The following is a 15,633-nucleotide window of genomic DNA, read 5'->3' as shown; positions in this document are numbered from 1 at the left end:
TGCACCATCTCTAGCGCAATCACATCCTTCCCAAAATGTGGTGACCAGAACTGCACGCAGTATTCTAGCTGCGGCCTAACTAGCGTTTTATACAGTTCAGGCTATCCCTCGGCTAATGAAGACCTTTCTCCCCGGTCCATCCACTAGAGGGTGCAGAGGAGATTTAATTATTTTCACCCAGAGGGTAGTGGGGGGTCGGGAACTCACTGCTTGAAAGGGTGGTAGAGGCAGAAACCCTCAGCACATTTAAAAAGTACTTGGGTGTGCACTTGACAAGCCATAACCTACAGGGCTACGGACCAAGAGTCTGCAGGACCAGTTCATGGAATGCATTCGGGTCAGTTTCCTAGAACAATATATCATGGAACCAACCAGGGAACAGGCAATTTTAGATATTGCACTGTGTAATGAGACAGGGTTAATTAGCAATCTCATAGTAAAGGATCCTCTGGGGTAGAGTGATCATAATATGATAAAATTAATGTGAAATTCTGAGAGTGACTTGCCGAAGTCCGAAACTAGAGTCTTAAACTTAAATAAAGCCAAATACATAGGTATGAGGGGCGGGTTGACTAAGGTAGTTTGGAAAAATATATTAAAAGCTTTGGCGGTAGATAAGCAGTGGCTAGCATTTAAAGTAATATTTCATAATTCTCAACAAAAATACATTCCATTGAGAAACAAAAACACCACAGGAAAAGTGATCCAACCGTGGCTAACTAAAGAAGCTTTGGATAGTAGGAGATTGACAGAAGATTATCATGTTGCAAGGAATAATAGTAAGCCTGAGGATTGGGAGAGTTTCAGAAACCAGCAAAGGTTGACCAAAAAATTGATAAAAAGGGAAAAAATGGAATGACAGAAAACTAGCAAGAAGTATAAAAACAGAATGCAAGAGCTTCTACAATATGTAAAAAGGAAGACAGCGGCAAAAGTAAACATTGGTCCCTTAGAGGCTCAGACAGGAGCAATTATGGGGAATAAGGAAATGGCAGAAACGTTAAAAAATAATTTTGTATCTGTCTTCACAGTAGAAGACACAAAAAGCATACCAAAAATGGTGGGCAACCAAGGGTCTAATGAGGGTGAGGAATTTAACGTAATTAATATAAGTAGAGAAAAAGAACTCGAGAAACTAATAGGACTAAAAGTCGACAAATCCCCTGGACCTGACGGCCTACATCCTAGGGTTCTAAAAGAGGTGGCTGAAGAGATAGTGGATGCAATGGTTTTGATCTTCCAAAATTCTCTAGATTCTGGAATGGTCCCAGCGGATTGGAAGGTCGCAAATGTAACACCGCTATTCAAGAAAGGAGCGAGAGAAAAACCAGGGAACTACAGGCCAGTTAGCCTGACATCAGTCATCGGGAAAATGCTGGAATCCATTGTTAAGGAAGTGGTATCAAGTCACTTAGAAAAATCATAACATGATTAGGCAGAGTCGACATGGTTTTATGAAAGGGAAATCGTGTTTGACATTTTATTCAGAGTTTTTTGAGAATGTAACTAGCAAGGTAGATAAAGGGGACCCAGTGGATGTAGTATATTTGGATTTCCAAAAGGCAATCGATAAGGAGCCACATAAAAGGTTGTTACCCAAGAAGAGGGCTCATGGGGTTGGGGGTAATATAGTAGCATGGATAGAGGATTGGTTAACGGACAGAAAACAGAGAGTAGGGGTAAATGGATCTTTTTCAGGTTGGCGGGCTGTAACTAGTGGGGTACCGCAAGGATCAGTGTTGGGGCCTCAGCTACTTACAATCTACAGTAATGACCTAGATGAAGGGACCAAGTGTAATGTATCCAAGTTTGCTGATGATACAAAGCCAGGTGTGAGAACACAGAGTCTGCAAAGGGATATAGATAGACAATGTGAGTGGGCAGTAAGGTGGCAGATGGAGAAAAATGTAGGGAAATGTGAGGTTATTCACTTTGGTAGGAAGAATAGAATAAACAGAATATTTTTTAAATGGTGAGAAACTTTTAAATGTTGGTGTTGAGAGAGATTTGGGTGTCCTCGTGCAAGAAACACAGAAAGCTAGCATGCAGGTACAGCAAGCAATAAAGGAAGGCAAATGGCATGTTGGCCTTTATTGCAAGGGGGTTGGAGTATAAGAGTAAGGAAGTCTTGCTACAATTATATAGGGCTTTGGTGAGACCACACATAGAAACATAGAAGATAGGAGCAGGAGTAGGCCATTCAGCCCCTCGAGCCTGCTCCGCCATTCAATGCGATCATGGTTGATCATCCAAATTCAGTACCCGGTCCCTGCTTTCTCCCGATACCCCTTGATCCCTTTAGCCTTGAGAAATATATCCAACTCCTTCTTGATCACTGGGCCTGCTTCTGGGAAAGGTGGGACTTGTACAAGTCGGACGGGTTGCACCTGAACCAGAGCGGGATAAATATCCTTGCGGGGAGGTTTGCTAGCACTGTTCGGGGGGGGTTTAAACTAAAATGGCAGGGGGTTGGGAACCTGAACAGGGAGACAGAGGAAAGGAAAACAGGGATAAAAGCAAAAGATAGGAAGGAAAAAAACAAAAGTGGCAGTCAGAGAAATCAACGGTTTAAATCAAACGTGGCCACAGTAAATAATAATTCTAATAGGTCTAAGAGCATTAAAAAAACAAGCCTGAAGGCTTTGTGTCTTAATGCGAGGAGCATTTGTAATAAGGTGGATGAATTGGCTGCGCAAATAGAGGTAAACGAATACGATTTGGTTGGGATTAGAGAAACGTGCCTCAAGGATAGCCAAGACTGGGAACTCAACATCCAGGGGTATTCGATATTCAGGAAAGATAGGCAAAAAGGAAAGGGAGGTGGGGTAGCATTACTGGTTAAAGAAGGGATTAGTACAATTGTAATGAAGGATATTAGCTCTGATGATGTGGAATCTGTATGGGTAGAATTGAGAAATACTAAGGGGAAAAAAACATTAGTGGGAGTGGTATATAGACCTCCAAACAGTAAGGTGGAGGTTGGGGATGGCATTAAAAGGGAAATTAAAGAAGCGTGCAATAAGGGCACAGCAGTCATCATGGGTGACTTTAACCTACATATAGATTGGGCCAACCAAATTAGTAACAATACTGTGGAGGAGGAATTCCTGGAGTGTTTACGGGATGGTTTCCTGGACCAATATGTCGAGGAACCAACCAGAGATCAGGCCATCTTAGACTGGCTATTATGCAACGAGAAAGGATTAATTAGCAATCTTGTTGTACGAGGCCCCTTGGGTCAGAGCGATCATAATATGATCGAATTCTTCATTAAGATGGAGAATGAAGTAGTTGACTCAGAGACAAGGGTCCTCAATTTAAATAAAGGAAACTACGATGGTCTGAGGAGTGAGTTGGGCAGGATTGAGTGGGGAATGGCGCTCAAAGGGTTGACGGTGGATAGGCAATGGCGAACATTCAAAGACCGAATGGATGAGCTACAGAATTTGTTCATCCCAGTTTGGCGCAAAAATAAAACAAAAAAGGTGACTCAACCGTGGCTAACAAGGGAAATTAGGGATAGCATAAGATCCAAGGAGAGGACATATAAATTGGCTAGAGAAAGCAATAATCCTGAGGATTGGGAGCAGTTTAGGAGTCAACAAAGGAGGACAAAGGGATTAATTAAGAAAGGGAAAATAGAATATATGAGAGTAAGCTTGCAGGGAACATAAAAACTGACTGTAAAAGCTTTTATAGATATGTGAAGAGAAAAAGATTAGTGAAGTCAAGCGTAGGTCCCTTGCAGTCAGAATCGGGGGAATTTATAATGGGAAACAAGGAACTGGCAGACCAGCTAAATGCATACTTTGGTTCTGTCTTCACAAAGGAGGACACAAATAACCTCCCAGAGATTCCGGGGAACATAGGGTCTGATGAAAGCGAGGAACTGAAAGAAATCAGTATTTGTAGGAAAATGGTGTTGGGAAAATTGATGGGACTGAAGGCCGATAAATCCCTAGGGCCTGATGGTCTACATCCCAGGGTACTTAAGGAAGTGGCCCTGGAGATAGTAGATGCACTACTGATCATCTTCCAGAACTCGATAGACTCTGGAACAGTACCCATGGATTGGAGGGTAGCTAATGTTACCCCACTATTCAAAAAAGGTGGTAGAGAAAAAGCGGGGAATTATAGACCGGTAAGCCTGACATCGGTAGTGGGGAAAATGCTAGAGTCTATTATAAAAGATGTAATAGCAGAGCACTTGGAAAGCAGTAACAGGATCGGACAAAGTCAACATGGATTTACAAAAGGTAAATCATGCTTGACTAATCTACTGGAATTTTTTGAGGATGTAACTGGTAAAATAGATAAGGGAGAACCAGTGGATGTGGTGTATTTGGACTTTCAGAAGGCTTTCGATAAGGTCCCACACAAGAGATTAGCGTGCAAAATTAAGGCACATGGGATTGGGGGCAAGGTATTGACTTGGATAGAGAACTGGTTGGTGGACAGAAAGCAAAGAGTTGGAATAAACGGATCGTTTTCCAAGTGGCAGGCAGTGACTAGTGGGGTACCGCAAGGATCGGTCCTAGGACCCCAGCTGTTCACAATATATATTAATGATCTGGATGAGGGAATTGGATGTAATATCTCCAAGATTGCAGACGACACAAAGCTGGGCGGGAGGGTAAGCTGCGAGGAGGATGTCGGGAAAATCCAGTACGATTTGGACAGGTTGGGTGATTGGGCAGAAACATGGCAAATGCACTATAATGTGGATAAATGTGAGGTTATCCACGTTGCTGGCAAAAACAGGAAGGCAGATTATTATTTGAATGGCAGTAGATTGGGAGAAGGGGAAGTGCAAAGAGACCTGGGTGTCCTTGTGCACCAGTCGCTGAAGGTAAGCATGCAGGTGCAGCTGGCGGTTAGGAAGGCAAATGGTATGTTGGCCTTCGTAGCAAGAGGGTTCGAGTACAGGAACAAGGATGTCTTGCTGCAGTTGTACAGGGCCTTGGTGAGACCGCACCTTGAGCATTGTGTGCAGTTTTGGTCACCATACCTGAGGAAGGACGTTCTTGCCATGGAGGGAGTGCAGCGAAGATTCACCAGGCTGATACCTGGGATGGCAGGAATGACGTATGAGGAGAGATTGTGTCGATTGGGCTTATACTCACTGGAATTTAGAAGATTGAGAGGGGATCTCATCGAGACCTATAAAATTCTGTCAGGTCTGGACAGACTAGATGCAGGAAGGATGCTTCTGATGGCCGGGGACTCCAGAACCAGGGGTCATAGTCTAAGGATAAGGGGTAAGCCATTTAGGACTGAAATGAGGAGGAATTTCTTCACCCAGAGAGTGGTGAACCTGTGGAATTCTCTGCCACAGAGGGCGGTGGAGGCCAGTTCATTAAATATATTCAAGAAAGAGTTGGATATGTTTCTTGAGGCTGAAGGGATCAAGGGATATGGGGAAAAGGCGGGGACAGGGTACTGAGTTTGGATGATCAGCCATGATCACATTGAATGGCGGAGCAGGCTCGAAGGGCCGAATGGCCTACTCCTGCTCCTATCTTCTATGTTTCTATGTTTGAATATATTTAATGAATTGGCCTCTACTGCCTTCTGTGGTAGAGAATCCCACAGGTTCACCACTCTCTGGGTGAAGAAATGCCTCCTCATTTCTGTCCTAAATGGCCTACCCCTTATCTTTAGACTGTGACCCCTGGTTCTGGACTCCCCGACCATCGGGAACATTCTTCCTGTAACTAGTCTGTCCAGTCCTGTCAGAATTTTATAAGTTTCAATGAGATCCCCTCTCATTCTTCTAAACTCCAGCGAGTACAAGCCCAATCGACCCAATCTCTCCTCATACGTCATTCCTGCCATCCCAGGTGTCAGCCTGGTGAATCTTCGCTGAACTCCTTCCATGGCAAGAACATCCTTCCTCAGATAAGGTGACCAAAACTGCGCACAATACTCAAGATGTGGTCTCACTAAGGCCCTGTACAACTGCAGCAGACATCCTTGTTCCTGTACTCAAACCCTCTCGCTACAAAGGCCAACATACCATTTGCCTTCTTAATCGCCTGCTGCACCTGCATGCTTACCTTCAGCGACTAGTGCACAAGGACACCCAGGTCTCGTTACACTTCCCCTTCTCCCAATCTATTGCCATTTCAGGTAATAATCTGCCTTCCTGTTTTTGCATCCAAAATGGATAACCTCACATTTATCCACATTATATTGCATCTGCCATGCTTCTGCCCAATCATCCAACCTGTCCAAATCAACCTGGAGTTTCGCGGCATCCTCCTCACAGCACACACGCCCACCCAGCTTTGTGTCGTCTGCAAATTTGGAGATATTACATCTAGTTCCCTTGTCTAGATCATTAATATATATTGTGAATAGTTGGGGTCCAAGGACCGATCCCTGCGGTACCCCACTAGTCACTGCCTGCCATTTGGAAAAAGACCCGTTTATTCCAAATCTTTGACTTCTGTCTGCGAACCAGTTCTCTATCCAAGTCAATACCTTGCCCCCAATCCCATGTGCCTTAAATTTACACGCTAATCTCTTATGCGGGACCTTATTGAAAGCCTTCTGAAAGTCCAAATACACCACATCCACTGGTTCTCCCTTATCTATTTTACCAGTTACATCCTCAAAAAATTCCAGTAGATTAGTCAAGCACGATTTACCCTTTGTAAATCCATTTTGACTTTGTCCGATCCTGTCACTGTTTTCCAAGTACTCTGCTATTACATCTTTTATGATCGACTCTAGCATTTTCCCCACTACCGATGTCAGGCTTACCGGTCTGTAATTCCCCGTTTTCTCTCTAGCACCTTTTTTACCTGGAGTACTGTGCACAGTTTTGTTTTCCTTATCTAAGGAAGTATCTTCTTAGACAGTTCCTCGGAACCGAGGATGACTTGCTTCCACATTAAAAATGAGCTCGCAGGTGACTGATGAGTCCAATGCAGGACCTACATTCTCTGTCACAGGTGGGGCAGACGGTGGTTGAAGGGGCGGGTGGGTGGGGTGCTTGGGTTGACGCGCTCTCCTTGCGCTTGGCTTCCGCTTGCTCCCGGCGAAGAGACTCGAGGTGTTCGGCGCCTTCCCGGATGCTTCACCTCCACTTTGTGCAGTCTTGGGCCAGGGATTCCCAGGTGTCGATGGGGATGTTACACACTTTTTCAAGGCTTTGAGGGTGTCCTTGAAGCGTTTCCTCTGCCCACCTGGGGCTCTCTTACATTGCCGGAGCTCCGAGTGGAGTGCTCGTTTGGGGAGTCTCGTATCGGGCATGCGGACCATGTGACCAGTCCATCAGAGTTGATTGAGCGTGGTCAAAGCTTCGATGCTGGGGATGTTGACCTGAGCAAGAACACCGACGTTGGTGTGCCTATCCTGCCAATGGATTTGCAGGATCTTGCGGAGGCAGTGTTGGTGGTACCTCTCCAGTGCTTTGAGGTGCCTGCTGTACATGGTCCATGTCTCTGAGGCATACAGGAGGGCGGGTATCACTGCTGCTCTGTAGACCATGAGCTTAGTGCCGGGTTTGAGGTCCTGGTCTTCAAACACTCTCTTCCTCAGGCGACCGAAGGCTGCACTGGCACAATGAAGGCGGTGTTGGAGGCGGTGCAACAAAGGTTCACTGGATTGATTCCTGGGATGAGAGGGCTGTCCTATGCTAAGAGTTTGTGTAGAATGGGCCGATACTCTCTGGAGTTTAGAAGAATGAGAGGTGATCTCACTGAAACATACAGGATTCTGAAGGGGATTGACAGGGTAGATGCTGAGAGGTTGTTTCCCCTGGCTGGAGTGTCTAGAACTCGGGGGCAGAGTCTCAGGATAAGGGGTCAGCCATTTAAGACTGAGAGGAGGAGGAATTTCTTCCCTCAGAGGCTGTGAATCTGTGGAATTCTCTGCCCCAGAGGGCTGTGAGTGCCGAGTCTTTGGGTAAATTCAAGGCTGAGATGGATTTTTGGACTCTGGGGAATCCAGGGTTATGGAGATGGGGCGGGAGAGTGGAGTGAGATCGATGATCAGCCAGGATCTCATTGAATGTCGGAGCAGGCTCGAGGGCCGTGTCATCCACTCCTGCTCCTGCTTCTGATGTTCTGAAGGAGCTGGAAAGTGGGACTGGGGAGGATCGCTCTCTGTGGGACAGGCCGGCGCGGACAAGCCTCCTTCTGAGCTGTAAATGTCTGTGATTCTCTGATCCCCACACTCACCCGCACCATCGCCGCCCGCCCAGTCTCTGATCCGGCTCCATCCGCCGCTCCTCAGTCCGGTTTCCAGCGGCTCCCCCGTAACGCGGCCATTTTATCTCCAGAACCGTTTCTTCCTCAACCGAGTTTTACAGGAGCCTGCACTTCATCCGGGGAGTGGGAGCAGCACCGAGCATGCGCACTGCGGCCACACAGCGTGCAAGCGCAACAAATTAATGTCGATCACTGAGTCCGTCTCTTCTGCTGGCTGCGACCCGTAGGTTGACAGCTGGGCGCACCAATCGGAGCCCGGAACGACACAGGGCCACGCCCACTCTATTCCGTGGCACTGGCGGCTCGGGGTCACGTGACTCCTGATGTGACCACGCGCATCAGTGGTAGCCCGGCAGCACGCGGATGACATCATAGCCCCGCCCACAGCGGCTGCCGTTGCTGAGGGGCGTGGCCACTCCCACTGCGCCTGCGCCGGATGCAATGCTTAAGTAAGCCCACGTCATCAGTGCTGGTACTGGCCCCACTCCTGCAGTATTAACAGTGAGTCTTATCTCACAGCAATGGTCCTGTTTGACAAACCTATTGGATTTCTTTGAGGATATAATTAGTGGAGTAAACAAAGGGAACCGGGAAATGTGGTGTATTTGGATTTTCAGCAGGCCTTCGATAAGGTCCCACACAAGAGGTTGGTGAACCAAATTAGGGCAATTGGGGGTAATATACTTGCATGGATTGAGAATTGGTTAACAGACAGAAAGCAAAGATTAGCGATAAACGGGTCTTTTTCAGGATGGCAGGCTGTGACTAGTGGGGTATCGCAAGGATCGATGCTTGGGCCCCAGCTATTCACATTCTATATCAATGATTTGGATGAGGGGACTAAATGTAACATTTCCAAATTTGCTGATGACACAAAGCTAGGTGGCAGTGTCAGTTGTGAAGAGGATGTGAAGAGGCTTAAAGGGGATCTCGACAGGCTCAGTGAGAGGGCGAGAACGTGGCAGAAGGAATATAATGTAGATAAATGTGAAGATATCTACTTTGGTAGAAACAAACAGATAGGCAGAGTATTTCCTAAATGGTGAAAGATTGGGGAATGCAGATGCTCAAATGGACCTGGGTGTCCTTGTACATGAGTCACTGAAAAGCCATTAGAAAGGCAGATGGTATGCTGGCCTTAATTACAAGAGGATTTGAGTACAGGAGTAAAGAAGTCTTCAATTATATAGGACCTTGGTGAGATCACACCTGGAGTACTGTGTACAATTTTGGTCTCCTTACCTAAGGAAGGATATACTTGCCATAGAGGGATTGCAACGAAGGTTCACAAGATTGATTCCTGGGATGGCGGGACTGTATTATGAAAAGAGACTGTGTTCTCTTGAATTCAGAAGAATGAGAGGGGATCTCATTGAAGCATACAAAATTATTACAGGGCATGATCGGGTGGATGCTGGGAGAATGTGTCCCTTGGCTGGGGAGCCTAGAACCAGGGACCACAGCCTCAGGATAAAGGGTAGGCCATTCAGGACTGAGATGAGAAGAAATTTCTTCACACAGAGGGTGGTGAATTTTTGGAATTCTCTACCCCAGAGGGCTGTGGAGGCTCAGTCATTGGGTATATTCAAAACAGTAGTCGATAAATTTCTGACTAGTAAGGGCATCAAGGGATATGGTGATAAGGCCAGTGAATGGAATTGAGGCAGAAGACCAGCCATGATCTCATTGTATGGCGGAGCAGGCTCGAAGGGCCAAATGGCCTACTCCTGCTCCTATTTCTTATGTTCTTATGTAATGCTGAATCCCTCACTCTCTCAGTGCTGGTACTGGTCCCACTCCTGCAGTACTAACAGTGAGCCTTATTTCACAGCACTGTTGAATCCCTCACTGTTTCAGTGCTGGTACTGGCCCCACTCCCGCAGTATTAACAGTGAGCCTTATCTCACAGCACTAGTGAATCAACTCCAGTATGATTTGGACAGGTTGGGTGATTGGGCAGATGCATGGCAGATGCAGTATAATGTGGATAAATGCGAGGTTATCCACTTTGGTGGCAAAAACAGGAAGGCAGATTATTATCTGAATGGCAATAGATTGGGAGAAGGGGAAGTGCAACGAGACCTGGGTGTCCTTGTGCACCAGTCGCTGAAGGTAAGCATGCAGCTGCAGCAAGTGGTTAAGAAGGCAAATGGTATGTTGGCCTTCATAGCGAGAGGATTCGATACAGGAGCAAGGATGTCTTGCTGCAGTTGTACAGTGCCTTGGTGAGACCACACCTTGAGTATTGTGTGCAGTTTTGGTCGCCTTATCTGAGGAAGGATGTTCTTGCCATGGAGGGATTGCAGCGAAGATTCACCAGACTGAATCCTGGGATGGCAGGAATGACTTATGAGGAGAGATTAGATCGATTGGGCTTATATTTGCTGGAGTTTAGAAGAATGAGAGGGGATCTCATTGAAACTTATAAATCTCTAACAGGACTAGACAGACTAGATGCAGGAAGGATGTTCCCGATGGCAGGGGAGTCCAGAACCAGGGGTCACAGTCTAACGATAAGGGGTAACCCATTTAGGACAGAGATGAGGCAGAATTTCTTCACCCAGAGTAGTGAACCTGTGGAATTTTCTACCACAAAAGGCAGTTAAGGCCAATTCATTAAATATATTCAAGAAGGTGTTAGATATATTTCTTAAGGCTAAAGGGATCAAGGGATATGGGGAGAAAGCAGGGACAGGGTACTGAATTTGGATGATCAGCCATGATCTCATTGAATGGCGGAACTGGCTCGAGGGGCCGAATGGCCTACCCCTGCTTCTATCTTCTATGTTTCTAATCGCTCACTCTGTCAGTACTGGTACTGGTCCCACTCCTGCAGTATTAACAGTGAGACTTATCTCACAGCACTGGTGAATCCCTCACTGTCATACTGGAATGCCCCCCTCTCTCCGACTGAACCACACCTCCACCTCCGACTGAACCGCTCCCCCCCCCCTCAGACTGAACCGCCCCCCTCTCTCAGACTGAACCGCCCCCCTCTCAGACTGAACCGTCCCCTCTCTCAGACTGAACCGTCCCCTCTCTCAGACTGAACCGTCCCCTCTCTCAGACTGAACCGTCCCCTCTCTCAGACTGAACCGTCCCCTCTCAGACTGAACCGTCCCCTCTCTCCGACTGAACCGTCCCCTCTCCTCAGACTGAACCGTCCCCTCTCAGACTGAACCGTCCCCTCTCTGACTGAACCGTCCCCTCTCTCAGACTGAACCGCCCCCTCGCTCAGACTGAACCGGCCCCTCTCTCAGACTGAACCGCCCCCTCTCTCAGACTGAACCGCCCCGTCTCTCAGACTGAACCGCCCCCTCGCTCCATTGTCTCTGAACAACAATACAAATTTCTACAGCTGCTTTAATGTAGTGAAACATCGCGAGCTCATTTACAGGTGCGTCATCTGAAAAAACATGGAGACCGAGTCACCTAAGGAGATATTGGGACAGGTAACCAAAAGCTTGTTGACGGAGGGAGGTTTTAAAGAGTGTCTCAAATGAGGAGAGAGAGGCGGAGAGGGAACTCCTGAGCTTAGGGCCCAGGCAGCTGAAGGCCATTGGAGGGATGAAGGAAATCGGGGATGTACAAGAGGCCAGAACTGGAGGAGAGCAGAGATCTCGGAGGGTTGTAGGGCTGGAGGAGGTTACCGAGATAGGGAGGAGCGAGGCCATGGATGAGAACTTTAAAATCGAGGCGTTGCTAGACCGGAATCAATGTAGGTCAGTGAGCACAAGGGTGATGGGTGAACAGGGAGCGGCACTGAATACCATCCAGTCACGAGTGAAGTGACCATGGAGACATCATTTCCTCCCCATTCAAGGACACCTTCATTCAGCAGTTAAATGGTTAATATGTTGGCCCTTCGAGGCGGCTCGCCCTCCCCGCACTGAAACACCAGACACTGGCTCTGAGGTAACAACAGAAAATGTTGGAAAAACTCAGCAGGCCAGGCAACATCCGTGGAGAGAAATTAGAGTTGACTTTAATTTCTCTCCACGGATGTTGCCTGGCCTGCTGAGTTTTTCCAGCATTTTCTGTTGTTATTTCGGATTTCCAGCATCTGCAGTATGTTGCTATCCTGATTGGTGGCAATGAGTTTACAAAGACAGAACTGGCAGGCTGCACACGGAAAGGGAGAATCTGCAGATCCAGGTAAGGTTCATGTAGTTTGCAGCCTGTGTCTAGTGTCTAACTTTAATCTCCCTGTTTAAAGCAGGTGTCTCCCGGTGAGATGATGTTCCAGGGGCCCTCTTCCCACGGCTCTAGCCATTCTCAGCGTCCACTCGGACAGTGACCGAGGATAACATCCAGTTTTGGGCTGATACGTGGCAAATAATATTCGCAGCACACAAGTGTCAGGCAATGCCCATCTCCAACGAGAGATACCATAGCCATATAATAATTCAACTTTATTGTCATTGTACAACAAAATGTGATCTTGCAAGCTCCCATGAGTCCAGTACAAATAACATTAAACATAAATAGCACCGTCCTGGGAGAAGCAAAGCTGCGGCATCTGTGCGCGCCGCCATTCCATTTTCCACCATTCCTCCTATCTTCAGCCCAACGCCCGGGCCTGCTCACCAGCCACCCCTCCCGGGGCTCCTGCCATGACCTTCTCACCAACCGCCCCTTCTCAGGGCTCTTTCCGTGACCTTCTGCACCTGGTTTTCCCTGATGGTCACTCCTCCAGGTACAAACCAGGCCTGGCTCTGCTTAGTTTCCAAGCCTTAGCCAGTGACCCTCCCCCTAGTCCCAGGAACAGGCATGACAGTCAATGACATTACCATCACCAAGTCTCCCACATCAAGCAAAATAGAACTGGACCAGCCACATAAATCCATCATGTCTACTGGAGCAGGTCAGAGGTTGGGTTTTCTGTGGCAAGTGGCTCACCTCGTGACTCCCAAAATTCTCCCCCATGCTCCACACCATCCAGCACAAAGCATTATGCTTGATCAGCACCCCATCCGTTGAGTTAAACATTGACTCCCTCCACCATTGGCTTACAATGGTTGCAGATTACTGTCGACAGGATGCACTCCAGTAAGTCGGCAATGCATGTTCGACAGCACATCCCATACCCAGGACATGCACCACCTAGAAGGACAAGGGTACCAGGTGCATGGGAACACATTCACCTCCAAGATCTCCTTAATACAACCCTAACTTGGACATATATCGCTGCTGGATCAAAACCTTGGAACTCCCTACCTAACAGCACTGTGGGGGCACCTTCACCACATGGACTGCAGCGATTCAAGAAGGTGGCCCATCATCACCTATTCAATGGCAACTTGGTGTGGGCAATAAATGGGGGCCTTGCAAGCGACACTCAAATTCCAAAAATGATTTTCAAAAAAATGTATTGCTAGTGGTGTTTTTGGTTTTGACCAGGACAATCTTTTGCTCTTCTTGCTTTCACAGAAAAAGGTCCCAGCTGTTCAAAGATGTTCATCCCTCTGGAAAAAGATATCTCTATCGTTCTCCTCTCACCCTCGCCCCCCCGGGATGGCCTCCTGCTCCTGGAGTCACACTGTTGCTCAGGAAGACCCTCCTCATTCACTGTCTCTATCCAGCTTACAGTCCCCAATACCAGGACAGTTCCAGTACTCAGGGTCTCCCTCCACCTGTGACTGTGATGCCCCTCTAGAGGGTCACTCACTTCGCTCTATCTACTCAGCCCCTGTCCTGTTCCCTTTTCCTGTGTGAGCTGGAGGTTTTTGGATGAGATCTGGACCCTTTGTCAGGACAGTAATTATACTGTAAATAATTTGGTTCTTCTCCCCTGTCTGGACCTTCAGCCATGGTGATGACAGGCGTTCCCAGATTATGATGTTCTGTAACAAATTTAATATTAATAGGAGGGTTAGATGGAAATTTTAAAATTAGGAGAACATTGCCTTATTAAACATGATTTCAAGTTCCTCCTCCCCCATCAGTACACCAGCTGTGAGCTCTGGGATCGAGCATTTCCCGAGTATTACGATCAACTCTCCAATCAGGTGTGACACGGACAGCTGCCCAGTGAAATCCAGTGAGTCCCGCTGATCTCCACAACTGAGTTCCAGACGGGCTCCCGTCGGCCGAGACTCTGCACAGGGAGCGCCCATTGGTGAGATTTACTCACACAGTGCAGGCCAAAACCAGCCTTATTCCTGAGGTGAAGAATATTCTGCAGGGAAATATGGAGCGGGGCGATCATTGATGAATTGAATGATTCGCCAATCGGTTTTACGCAGTCTGGTGGTACTGGATTATTTTTATTCACAGATTTGTGTTGAATGTTTTTGATTGAGTTTTGATAGTAAATTCCAGTACTTTATGAATATGATATCAATCCACACACAATATATAGCTGGGTGTGATCCTCTGGTTTCGATGGGCAGTGACATTGTCCGTGTGTTCATGGAGATGTGTCCTGGTTGGTGTTTCTATTTGAATATGTTGACCATGGTGTCAGCACCTGACCAAGAGGGAAGAATGAGCACTGTGGGAGGGGAGGACATTTACTGCTGTTCCACGAATAGAAAGACTGATGTGTAATGTTATGAATCCTGTAACTTTAAACAATGAGGTGATGCACAGCATTGATTAGTGGAATATTTTCACAGGTCTTTTCAATCTCAGAAATGGCCATGAATATATAAGTGGTAGATTTGCCTGCTGTTTTAGTTAAAATTCTCCACTTGTCCACCCATGTGCGTCATAGAGTTTTACAGCACAGAAAGAGGCCCTTCGGCCCATCGTGTCTGCGCCGCCCATCCATCCCTGTCCAGTCTAATCCCATTTTCCAGCATTTGGTCCATAGCCTTGTATGCAATGGCATTTCAAGTGCTCATCCAAATGCTTCTTGAATGTTGTGAGGGTTCCTGCCTCCACCACCCTTTCAGGCATTGAGTTCCACATTCCAACCACCCTCTGGGTGAAAAAGTTCCTCCTCAAATCCCCTCTAAATCCCCTGCCCCTTACCCTGAATCTATGCCCCCTTGTTATTGACCCCCCCACTAAGGGGAAAAGTTCCTCTTTATCTACCCTATCTATGCCCCTCATTATTTTGTACACCTCAATCAGGTCCCCCCTCAGCCTTCTCTGCTCCAAGGAAAACAACTCCAGCCTGTCCAGCCTCTCTTCATAGCTGAGGCGCTCCATCCCAGGTAACATCCTGGTGAATCTTCTCTGCACCCTCTCCAAAGTAAGCACATCCTTCCTATAGTGAGGCGACCAGAACTGCACACAGTACTCCAGCTGTGGCCTCACCAGCGTTTTGTACAGCTCCATCATAACCTCCCTGCTCTTATATTCTATGCCTCGGCTAATGAAGGCAAGTATCCCATATGCCTTTTTAACCACCTTATCTACCTGCTCCGCTGCCTTCAGGGATCTATGTACATGTACACCAAGGTCCCTCTGA

General features: G+C 47.3%; 1 long non-coding RNA gene across 1 annotated transcript; it reads left to right on the top strand.

The window, feature by feature from the left end:
* The first annotated feature begins 8,657 nt into the window (after positions 1-8,657).
* On the top strand, positions 8,658-14,548 carry LOC147092550 (uncharacterized). Its single transcript, XR_015075051.1, has 2 exons — positions 8,658-8,862; positions 13,647-14,548. It is a non-coding gene; the product is annotated as an uncharacterized LOC147092550 (long non-coding RNA).
* Positions 14,549-15,633: the final 1,085 nt, after the last annotated feature.

The sequence above is a fragment of the Somniosus microcephalus genome, unplaced genomic scaffold (assembly GCF_052327205.1).
Source record: "Somniosus microcephalus isolate GS21.2 unplaced genomic scaffold, FLI_Smic_1.0 unresolved_chr2, whole genome shotgun sequence".
In the NCBI taxonomy this organism is placed as follows: domain Eukaryota; kingdom Metazoa; phylum Chordata; class Chondrichthyes; order Squaliformes; family Somniosidae; genus Somniosus; species Somniosus microcephalus.
The sequence above is the reverse complement of the archived record's forward strand: the minus strand, read 5'-3'. Positions and strand labels throughout refer to the sequence as shown.